General features: G+C 37.5%; 1 pseudogene; it reads right to left on the reverse strand.

The window, feature by feature from the left end:
- Positions 1 to 9268: 9268 nt before the first annotated feature.
- The window catches only part of LOC150041634 (small ribosomal subunit protein uS5 pseudogene), a 100720-nt pseudogene continuing 96940 nt past the window's right edge, over positions 9269 to 13048 (reverse strand).

Below are 13048 nucleotides of genomic sequence, written 5' to 3' on the forward strand. Positions count from 1 at the left end.
ACAACAGACAAAGGCCTCATATCTAAAATATATCAACAGTTCAAAAAATTGAATCAATCCAAAACTAATTTCCAAAGTAACAACCATCCCATTAATAGATGGGCCAAAGACTTAAAGAGAGTCTTCTCTGAAGAAGAAACAAAAATGGCCTATAGACACATGAAGAAATGCTCAACATGTCTGGTCATAAAAGAAATGCAAATCAAAACAACTCTAAGATTCCATCTCACTCCAGTTAGAATGGCCAGGATCAAGAAAACTAATAACAACAGATGCTAGAGGGGATGTGGCAGGAGGGATCACTACTACACTGTTGGTGGGAGTGCAAACTCGTTCAACCACTATGGAAAGCAGTATGGCAGTTCCTCAAAAGACTAAACATAGAGCTCCCCTCTGACCCAGCAATTCCACTACTTGGCATTTACCCAATCATCCAGAAATAAGGACATACTAAATCCACCAGCACAACAATGTTCATTGCAGCACTGTTTACCATAGCAAACATATGCAACCAACCTAGATGTCCCTCAGTTGATGAGTGGATCAACAAGTTGTGGTATTTGTACACAATGGAATTCTATGCTGCTGTCAGAAAGAATGACATTGCCCCATTTGTTAGGAAATGGAAAGACTTAGAAAAAAATCATATTAAGTGAAGTAAGCCAGACTCAAAGGAACTTAGGCTCAATGGTTTCCCTCACTTGTCATAATCAGTAGAAACCTTGGGCTCTCCTAGCAGAGATTTGCAATAAAGCAAAACCTTGATACAAAAGGCCATATAGTAGGATGCTAAATGAAAGGATCTCTAGGATATAGAAACATAAGCCAAATAAAGAATGATTGGTGTTGTTAAGGTACTATGTTATCTCTCATCTATTTTGCTGTCCCTTGGTTATCTCATATTGTTACAGTATCTCACTTTGTTACCTTATATATCTGTATATATTTGTATTTGGTTATTTGAAATTGGATAGAGAACGGGTTAAACAAGATGAGGGGTGGGGGTCGGGGGAGGGAAATGGGGACCAAGACATGTGAAAGATATTAATGTATGGGAATTAATGCACCATCTATCTGGCAAATATCATGTTAACCCTTCTATTAATTACAATAAAAATATAAAGAAAAAAAAAGAAATTAATTTGCTTTGTTTTTCCTCCCAGACAGTAATCATCACAGAGGACTCAAAGGGTTAAGGCAAATAGAATTTCAACTCTTATTCCCTTTGACATAGAGATGATTCAGTGAGAAGCTAATTGATCAGTGGGAAATGCTAATATTATTTATATGTGTATGTTTCTGTTTGATTTTGTTTTCTTCTAAATGCAGCTTGTTATCTAGTGACCTCATATGTCAATGAGTAAATGTAAGCAACACACACTGGTTCTGATTTAAAATATGTCTTGTGAATTTTATGGTAGTTGGCATTTGCTGCTGTTTTATAATAGGTCATTGGGAAAGCATGATGTTTTATCAGCAGCTATATCTAAGGGATTGAATAATGCTTGTAATCCATACAATAAATTGTGCAGTGACACAGTCACTTGGGAAATAACAGGCTTTTATTATTTTGGTCAGTGAATGAGAAAGATCAACCTGTGTTTGTCCACAAGAACTATAGCAAATTATGACATATGTTTCAGACATGTACATATGTCTAACAAAGCTACTTCATACAGTGCATTGTGATTAAGGTCACAGACTATGTTGTCAGAATTGTGATCCTAACTTTGCAGTATGCTGTGAATGATCTATCCATACTGTTCAAACACTGTTTTCTTTATCTATAAATCAAAGATGATAACAATGATTCCTTCATGATTAAGTGTGGTAATACACATAAAACATTTAGGAACATGCACAATATTTGATCATCTGTTTAGAGGAGACAGAGAAGGAACTATTAACTGTATGTCAGAAATTGAATCAAGATGGCTCAAAAGTATAAACCAAGGACATGGAAATGCAGTTTTTGACAAATGTTGACAAATATTAGTTTTCCAGGCAAAAATGAACATGGAGAGCATCCTAAGCAGGATCTATGCCATAAGAACATTGCCTAAGAATTGCAAATTCAGTACAATCAAAAAGAGTGTATTTGGGGACAGAAGAGTGGGGCAAGATGTGTCTACTGAAGTACAGAATTTATTAGCTGCAAGACAAAGAAAAAAATCAAGTATAAAAGAAGAAACAGCATACTGAGATTGATATATGAATCATGTCTCGGTAGTTGGTAAGGATAATAATTCAGAATATATGATGAACTTTGGGGTTCAGTTTTGTTCCTCATAGTTGAGGCTTCGTATATTTGGACATAGTAGTACAAACTTCAATTTTCTGCCTGGTGAAAAAGTATGTAAATATATAACTACAGACTTCCCTGGTGTATTTTCTATCAGGTAAGCATAGTTTTAAATTTTTTTTGCCAGTCCGGGGCTTGAGCTCAGGGCTGAGCACTGTCCTTGGACTTTTTCCACTTGAGCCTCAGCCCCACTTCCGGCTTTTTTCTATGTATGTGGTACCGAGGAATTGAACCCGGGTCTTCGTGCATGCTTGGCAAGCACTCTATCACTAGGCCAAACTCCCAGCCCCAGTTATTTTTCTATTTTTTAGGGAATCATTCACTGCCTGTCATTCCTGATTAATGAAGGAATTCCATACAGATCATTTGGCATCGTACCTTCCTCGCACAGCAGAAAATCCTTTTGCCATTGATGCCAAGGTTTGAAATTGTCATTTTCATAAAAAAAAAAAAAAACAGGCATATCAGCCCATTACCTAATTGATGTACATGAATCATTCTAGCTGGGGAAGCCAATACCAATGCACATGTTGCTGAGCAGTTTTTGGAATATACTCAGTTCTAGATTTGGAGCATATTCTGTCAAAAGAGAGGTCCTGTATTTCCTCATTATAAAAGCAGTTTGTACTTCCACATTTGAGCCCCCATTTACATACATCATCTCTGAAACAAAAATTTGGACCTTTAACTAAATTTCCCTTGCAAATCATTGTAAGATAAGGAAATGTACCATGACATTTTAAGGTGAATTAGAGCTGACAACATACTACTACTGAACATATCTCTTAGCAAAAGCAAGCATTCTGCATCACAGGAGTTTCTATTTTCTTACATTTAATTAGTCTCAAAAATGGTCCACCAGCTTCATGTTAAATTCCTTGTGCATCAATAATCTTGTCTATCCTTGACTTCTCATCTAGAGCATACAACGTTATACTTGGAGGAGCACTTAGCTGAGTAGATATGAGGACTGAGATAACTATGTAAATAGGGCACAGTTCATTTTTGCAAGTAAAGGCTAAAACATTGAAGAGGAAAGGGGATTAAATGAAATATAATCAAAGTCTCGACTCTCATTGCCACAAAATGCTCAAGCTCTCTCTGAGTAGGTAGCCCAGGTTAGTTTGCAACTAAACCCTACTATGGCTCTGTTTCCAAAAATCAGAAAAATACTTTATCTGCAATTCAGTTTCTGCCATCCATATTAATATATCACACTTATTTAAAAGCCAATTACATGCTTGCTGTGTGTAGAAAATGTGCCAGTTTTGTAGAATAATATGAGCACCCCCGCCTCGGCCAAAGGCTCATGTGTTGAAGACTTGGTTCCTAGTGTAGCAGTTTAGAGGTGGAGCTCTGGGGGTAGTCATGGGTTTATGCGACCTCAAAATTCATCAATGAGCAAAATCATTGATGAATTACTAATTCCTTGGCATCATTGGAATATGGGTAAGTTAGAAATTGTTCTTGGTTGAAGTAGGTTACTTCTTGTCTACCCTGGCTAGGAAGTATTCATTATCATAATTAAGAAAAAACATACATTGACTGCTTAGTAATTTGCAATGATCAAATTGGTAAGTGAAACACAGACTGCAAAGCAAGAGTTTGGAGCTTCATTTATAGGTATATCATTAACTTTTAATGAATCACATTAGGTCTGTACTCATAAAGTATAAATGAATTATTAGTCAGATGGGTAGACATAAAAATAAACAATTTATCAAGCCATATCCTTATATTAGTTCATTTACCTTGCATGGTATCAGAAATATCTCTCTAATCAAAAGCAGTAAACAATTCCACCAAAATATTGTTATCACTATACTGTACATAAGTTTAGTTGTTTATTTGAAGTAGGGAATCAAAGGGGAAAAACAAGATGATTGAAATGGGTGGGGTGAGAGAAACTGGAGAGAAATATCGGAGGTGGTATCAGTGTTCAAGAAGTAATGTACTTGGGCCGGGAGTTTGGCCTAGTGGTTAAAGTGATTGCCTAGCATGCATGAAGACCTCGGTTCAATTCCTTGGTACCACATATATAGAAAAAGCTGGAAGTGGTGCTGAGGCTCAAGTGGTAGAGCTCTAGCCTTGAGAAAGTCCAAGGACAGTGCTCAGACCCTGAGCTCAAGCCCAGGACTGGCAAAAAAAAGAAGTAATGTACCCACTACCTGATGAATGTAACTGTAACCCCTCTATATGCTGCCCCCAAAATAAAATACAATAAAAATAATGTAAATAATATAGTATTCAAAAATAAACTTCAATTACATCATTTGGTTTAGCAACCTTGAGGAAACAGCTTTCTCTGTTTATAAGAACTTTAAGTGCAATTCATATTAAAATTCATCCACTTAAAGTGTACAACGCAACAGAATTTCATACATATACAGAGTTGTATAATCATTATCACTATCTAGTTCCAGAACATTGTCATCAATCTACAAAGAAATTCCATGATTCATTAGAAGTCCCTCCTCATCCCACTTCCTTGAGACTCTAAATAACTTTTATCTACTTCTTTGTTTTTATGATATTTTTATTGCATTTTATTGTCAAGATAATGTATAATACATTTACATTCATCAGGTAATGGGTACATTACTTCTTGGACATTAATACCCCTTCTGATGTTTTTGTACCCAATCCCTCTCCTACCCCCTCTCAATCATCTTGTTTTCCCCTTTTTTTCTATTTCAATAAACAAATAAGTAAGTGTATATAAAGTGTACCAGGTAAAAAGTCAGATACAATGACCACATGAGGTTAACCATAAGTGGAAAAAAAAGAGAAAAAAAATAACATCACATAGTAATTAAGAACAACAATCACAAAAATACACCTCTTGTTTCTATATCCTGAAGTTCATTTCATTTAGTCTCATCCTGTATGACAATGTGTACATAGCTTTTCAACTATTGCAACCTCTCTGCAAGGAGCATCCTAGATGTGTACTAATTATCACAAATGATGGAAACCATAGTTCTTTTGTTTCTTTGGGTCTGGCTTACTTCACTTAATATGATTTTTTTCCAAGTCTTTCCATTTCCCTACAAATGGGGTGATATCATTTTTTCTAATGGTGAAATAGAATCCCATTGTGTAAATTAACACATCTTCTTGAACCATTCATATACTGAGGGGCATCAGGCTTGGTTCCACACCTTAGCTATGGAAAATAACGCTGTAATGAACATCGATGTGCTAGTGGCTTTAGTGTGTGCTTGTTTCTGCACATTTGGGTAAATGCCAAGGAGTGGGATTGGGTCATAGGGGAGCACTATGTTAAGTCTTTAGTCTGTTGAGGAATTGCCATATGGCTTTCCACAGTGGTTGAATGAGTTTACACTACCACCCACAGTGTAGTAGTGATCCCTCCTGGCCACAACCCCACCAGCATCTGTTGTTACTAGATTTCTTGATAATGGCAATTCTAACTGGAGTGAAGTGGTATCTCAGAGTTGTTTTAATTTGCATTTCTTGTATGGCCAAATATGTCGAGCATTTCTTCTTATGTCTATAGGCCATTCTTATTTCTTCTTGAGAAAAGTCTCTCGTTAAATCTTTAGCCCACCTTTTAAAGGGAAGATTGTTTCTTTGAGGATTTCTTTTTGAGAGATTCAATTTTTTGAGCTGTAGGTCTGTTTTAGATATGAGGCTCTTGTCTGTTGTATAGCTAGTGAAGATCTTCTCCCACTCTGTGGGCTTTCTATTTATCTTGGTAGCTCTGTCCTTTGTCATACAGAAGCTCTGCAGTTTAATGCAGTCCCATTTGTCCAAACTCTTCAATTTGTTGTGTTTCTGGACCTATATTAAGAAAGTTTCTACCTGTGCCAATGAATCCTAGTGTATCTCCTATTCCTTCCCATAAAGTTTTGCGGGTATCTGCTTCTGTCTCCAGGTCTTACATTTGGAATTAATTCTGGTGCAAGGTGACATATAAGAATCCAGCTTTAGTTTTACAACAGGTGCTTAACCAGCTCTTCCAGTAGCATTTGTTGAAGAGGCTGTCTTTCTTCCATGTTATGTTTTTGGCTCCTTTATCAAAGATTAGGTGGCCATTCGTCTGCGGATTGATTTCTGGATCTTCAGTTCTATTCCAATGTTCCTCAGGCCTGTTTTTGTATCAGTACCAAGATGTTTTGATTACTACAGCTCTGTAATAAGAGTGTGAAGTTTGGTTTTCATATTCCTCCAGTGCTGTTCTTTCTGCTAAGGATTGTTTTTGCTCTTTGGGGTCTTTTATTATTCCATATTAATTTTTGGTTTGCTTCCTCTATTTCAGTGAAGAATTACATTGGGATATTGATAGGTATTACATTGAATTTGTAGATAGCCTTTGGCAGGATTGCGATTTTCATGATGTTAATTCTTCCAATCCAGGAGCATGGGAAGTTTTTCCATTTCCTCAGTTCTGCTTTGATTTCCTTTTTCAGATTTTTAAAGCTTTCATCTTAAAGTTCCTTTACATTCTTCGTTAAGTTAATTCCTAAATATTTAATTTTCTTTTTGTCTATTGAGAAAGGAGTTGCTTTCCTGGTTGCTGCCTTGCTCATATTGTTGTTGGCATACAGAAAAGCAATTGATTTTTGATGATTAATTTTATACCCTGCTACTTTGCCAAAGTTTCAAATCAGCTCAAGTAACTTGGACATGGAGTCTGCAGGGTTCCTGAATTACAGAATCATCTGCAAAGAGGGAAAGTTTCACTTCTTCTTTCCCTATGTGGATCCTCTTTATGTTTGCTTCTTGCCTTGTTACTCTGGGTAGGAATTCTAATACCATATTGAAGAGGAGTGGAGAGATTGGGCATCCTTTCCTCATTTCTGACTTTAGAGGAAATGACTTCAGCTTTTCACCATTAAGTATAATACTAGCTGTAGGTTTGTCATACACAGCCTTTATTATACTGAGGAATGTTCCATGGATTCCTAGTTTCTCCAGAGCTTTTATCATAAAGAGGTGTTGGATCTTGCCAAATATTTTTTTTCTGCATCTATTGAGATGACCATGTGATTCTTGTCCCTGCTGCTGTTGTTGTGATGAATCATTTTAATTAACTTTCATATATTGAACCAGCTTTTATCCGTGTGATGAATCCTATTTTATCACAGTTTATAATTTGTTCTTATAACATTTTAGGAAAATACAATCCACACAACATATAACTGACTTATTTAATATGTAAATCTAATTTTTCAGTATTTGGTTTGACCACTGTCTCTGGTAATTTCAGAATTCCAGTTTATAAAGAGACAAGAGAGTTATAAACATACCAAGAGAAATTGTTACAAAGCTCTATAATTTTAAGAAAATTTGGCATTCATCTTGAATAAAATTCCCTGACATAATCTCAACATTTGGTAATTTTGCAGAGGTCTGACAAAAATTAATTTTGAAAGCATTGCTCCTGCTCTTAATTTTGGGTTTTTTTCTTTTGTACCCATATTAGTGCTTGAACTCAATGCTTTTCAATTTTCCCTTTTTCTCAAGACTAGTGCTGTACCCACCTGATCCTTGCCTCTATTTCTTGCTTTTGCTCATTAGGTAGAAGTGATAGTCTCATGAATCTTCCTTCCCATGCTGTTGCTACATGGGTATGGGGAGGGACACCCAGGGCCAGCCTGAAGTCCCCGGAGCCGCGAGATAGTAAGTATCCCAGCCCTCCCCCAATTACTGTGGAAGAAACCACTCCGAGCCAGGACCTGTGTCAGCAATGAAAGCACAGCAGATTTCTTGTTCATTGTGTCAGGCACTTAGTTATATACTGTTGGGGAAAATGAAGGTGGGAACTGGGAAACTAGCCAATAGGAAGAGAGCCATTGTGCTATCACTAAGGTTCCAGGGCAAACTTTTAGGTACTGGGCAGGACCAGTGCAGGAAAGTGCTGGGGAGGGGGGGGAGCTCAGTAGAATCACGTGCACAGAGATAAGAGAGATATGCAAGGAACCTGAGGAATGCCTGGCCAAAGCCCTTTCATCTGAGCCAGAATGATAAACAGGCCTCAGAGATGGAGATAAGGCCCCAACACCATGCTGGCTTTTGACTGTCACCCTCAGATAGTCTCCTGAGTAACTAAGACCATGAGCATGAGCCACTGGTGTTGTATGGATGATTATGGAATAGATTTTCACATTCCTTTACTCCATTTTTCCTTTGTACTTTTATTATCACAGTTAACACTACAGAATGTCTCAGAGGCTGTAGGTGCATTTATTATCCATAAAGTATATTTGATTTCATACAGAAATCTTTAGGAAATCAAAACCAGACTTAAAAGTTATATTTGATTGTTTTCCTTTTTTTCTATTTTCTCATTCTTATAAATAGTGAAAACCTACTGTGTGTCATCATTGTACTCACGTAATTGAGGCTAAAAACCACAATGAAATAAAAGGTCCGCGCTTATATCCATTAGAATGTTTCAAGCAGAAGGGTAGTAAATGTATAGAGGGACTTTGCTTTAAGATTCACAAATAAAACCAGAATGAATTTGGCATATTATCTATTTTACTAAGTCAATTTTTTTAGACACAGGAGTAGGGAGTCCTAGCAGTCTTCTAGTGTGAAGAGCAGAAACCAAGTAGCACAGTCTGTCTGAGGACAAACAAAAAAAGAAAAGATGGATTATGTATGTCCTATTTTGTCTTTGGTTCTTCTGTACCCCCACTCCCCCTAGGGAAGGCAGATCACTCAATCTCTCAATACCAATATACCACTTCTAAAGTACTCTTACAGACATATCCAGAAACTATTTTGTGCTAGTCATCTAGACACCTAACTGATATATAAGATTCATCATTACAAAATCTAGAGGGCATACCAAAGAGTATATATACATACAAATATAAAAATATATACAAATATATTAGAGAAGTACCATTCACAAAGCAAAGTACAGTAGTGTTATAGTTTTCTCTCCTATTAAAGCTTTTTTCTTTTTTGAATTTTCAGGCTTGATTCACTTTGTTATTCTTGTGTAAAATCTTGCATTGTAGCCATAGCTGGAGCTTAGGTCCTCTGCCCACCCTCTGATGTGGGTTTTTCACAAGATTATCAGTGAATTCATGGTAAAGAGATTTGGTGAAGACGGTGTCTTTCCAGAGGTCAGGGGTCAGGTAACTGTAGGTCTTGGAGATGGCTTCAAAGATGGCTTTGGTGAAGTTGCCCAAGGTGGCAGTACAGCCCCTCGCTGAGGTGTAGCAGTAATCGATACCAGCCATTATCCACAGCTTCTTGGGCACAGGAGCTGAACCAATCTCTGTGCCTCTGGGGGTGGAAGAGACGCACCAACTCCAAACCATAGTGGCCCATCATCTTGCACAGGAAAAGATGAGGCTCGCCAACCTTGTAGCCTCTCTGCACAGGGACAATGGAGCGCTTGGCCTGGATGATGGCCCTCAGATAGCAGTGGCAACCTCCTTGAGCACTTCACACCAGGCAGACATGGCCGTTGTAGTACCCAATGGCCACAATGCCTTGACCGTGGTGGACTGGCCAACACGGGTCTGCTTCTGCACAGGCGTGATCTTCCACACCTCTTCCCTGAGAACTGCCCCAGGCAGAAGTCGTTGATCTCAGACTCCTTGATGGGAGGGAGAAAAAAGCAGATCTCCAATAACTTCATCTTCATGTCCTTAACCAGTCGGTCCAATTTGGTGACGGGATCTACTCCTTGTCTTCGACCTTGCATCCAAGACCCCAGCGTCCACAGCCATAGCCTCTACCACTACCTCGACCCCACAGGCCACTACTGACGCCTCCTAGGATGTCATTGTGGCCTCTCAAGACTAGACCCTCCCACTGTACCGGGATTGTCCGCCATTTGGTGTCTTCCCAGAGAAGAAGAAGGCTTAAAGTATTTTTTCTATTAAAGTTTCTTTTTTCTTTTTGTCAGTCTTGGAGCTTGAACTCAGGGCCTGAGCACTGTCCTGGGCTTTCTCAGTGCTAGAGCTCTATCACTTGAGCCTCAGCACAATTTCTGGCTTTTTTCTTTGTATGTCATACCGAGAAATCGAACCCGGGTCTTCGTGCATGCTGGGCAAGTACTCTACCACTAGGCCAAACTCCCGACACAAGATACCATTGTTAAAAACACTTTTTCTAAGGAAAGTAAGCCAGATCCAAAGGAACATAAGTTCGATAGTTTCCCTCATTTGTAATAATTAGTACATATCTACGATTCTCCCAGCAGAGGATTACAATAGCTCAAAAGGTAAGTATATGTGGTCATATAGGAGGAGACTAAATGAAATGAACTCCAGGATATGGAAACAAGAGGTTTATCTTCGTGATTGTTGTTCTTAATGTACTATGTGAAGTAACTTCTTTTCTATTTTTTCCCCTTATGGTTTCTCTCATGTTGTTACTGTATTTGACTTTGTTTTCTGTCATATTGTATATACATTTATTTGTTTATTTGAAATGGGGAAAGGAAAGGGAATACCAGATGATTGGGAGAGGAAGGGAGAGGGAAACTGGGAGAAAAGCATGAGAAGAAATAATATACCCACTATCTGAGGAATGTAACTATAACCCCTCTAAACATTACCCCGAGAATAAAATACAATTAAAAAAGCAGTTTTCCACTTCAATGACTGACTTTACAAAATTTTATAATCCTGGTGTCTTTTTATCATACTGATGCTATTTTATCATGTCACTTACATTTTAAAATGATATTAGGTTGTGCAATACATAGGCTCTTCTGTTGCCAATTACTTTCCATTAGAATACTACAACATTATAATTCATTCACTTTCTTTTTTCTAGTCCTAGTGCTTGAACTCAGGGCCTGAGCACTGCCCTTTTACTTTCTCAAGAGCTGCCACTTGAGCCACAGCACCACTTCTCGCTAGGCAGAACCCTGGTTTTTGTGCAGGCTAGGCATGCACTCTACCACTAAGCCAAACTCCCAGGCTCATTCACTTTCATGATAATTGCATTATTTAATCCTTATTGCTTACACAGAACTTCCATAAAAATTACCATCTACTAAATTGTACACACTATCAATGTGAGAATTAACTGTGGTAGAAAATTCTCATTAGAAACAATCTGTATTCACAAACATAGGTAACATAAATGTTGAGATTAAAAGATAGTATACATCCAAATTGTGGTCTTTGAGTCATCTGATATTAAATAAGGAGATAAATATAGCATATGAAAGAAATTATTTGATCAAAGTTATTGACATTTGGAAAATAGAAGCAGTATTAAATGAATAATATCTACACTATATATTTGAAAAAATGGTTTTGTACTACTCAGTGTTGGTTGTTATAAGACTATGAATGTGACTTAGGTTTATTGTTACCACATTGAAACTTCAAGTGGAATTGGGTAAATAAGTACACTATAATATCAATAAGCAATTTGGAATTTATCAAATGAATAATTCAAAAGTGCCTGGACAGTAACCTATACTACAAAGGACAATCAGATTTATAGAGATAGCAACAGAAGAATATGCATGTGATATGATGTCATTACATAGGCATCAGTTCCTAATTTATGATGGTTTGATTTAGTACTTTTTGACATCGTATGGTATGAATATGGTTCAGATTTAATAGAAAGCATATTTTGAGTTTTGACCAATTTCATACATGCTACTCTTACTTGTTCTACTTCTTCTCCCAACACTGGGAATATTAGTGAGTTACAGTGAACATGCAAGCACAGAATCACAATTCTATGCAGTGTATCTTGTACTATGTTGCTGAGCTTAGGCTGGGCCAAGTGCATTAAAACATTTTTAGTTTATATTGTTTTCACTTACAGTGGGTTTAAGTTAGCTAAGAATCATCTGCATAATGAATTATGAGCGTCCTTAGAAATGAATTTAAGAATGAAATGATGGATGTTGCCATGTCACACACTGGAAAATGGCTTGTGGGTAAATGCATAGAGTATGTCATCTCAATTGCTTCTGAACTACAAGGTCTTACATAATGAAAAAATAATGAGGCAAGATGTGGGATAGGATTTCAGTGAAGGAGGTCTTAAAATGAAATTCATTTCCATCTTGATTCCCACAGAAGGGTCATACCAGTTGACAGGTGCACTTTGTAAGGCAAAATCTATAAGAAGACATCTGTATGAAATTCCAATGGAACTTTCCCTCTTCTTTTCAATTCCCTCTGAACCCAGAGGTAGGTGAGATATTTTTGGAACATGCCACAGGCACCCAGGCAGGTTGGGGATTTCATTCTAGCCTGTCTCTGTTCTAAAATAATAAAAGAAGCTCCAAGAAATTATAGTTGTCAAATCTGTCAGGGAGTAAAAGCAAGAGGATATCAGTTTGACAGTTTTCAGCAGCCATTCTGCTGATCGTCCATGTTACTATTGCACTGTGCTCTTCTGGAAGTGATGGGTGAGGAGTGAATTATGTGTTTCAGAATTAACTCAAAAGGATTCCTCGTATGTATTTGTTGCAATTCGACAAGTTTGGAAAAGCTGACTTTATATCTGTGAAAGGATTTGAGGAATAGAAAAAGAGTGAGAGAGGCTTAATGTATGTTGGATATGTACAGGGCAGACAATGTGATCATATTCCTGTCTCATCTCTCAGTTCTTATGTTCTTGCTGTTTTACTTGCAAAAAGAAATGAACACCCTGACACATACATGCATTTGTGACATACGGAATGTTTCTCATTTCCACCTACCTGCACTGTGGATAAGCAAGAAAACAAACTGAAGCAAATAGCATGGATCAATGCAGAGATGACAAGAGGTTGGCACT

Source organism: Megascapheus bottae, chromosome X, assembly GCF_031878675.1.
Source record: "Megascapheus bottae isolate mThoBot1 chromosome X, mThoBot2.hap1, whole genome shotgun sequence".
Classification (NCBI taxonomy): domain Eukaryota; kingdom Metazoa; phylum Chordata; class Mammalia; order Rodentia; family Geomyidae; genus Megascapheus; species Megascapheus bottae.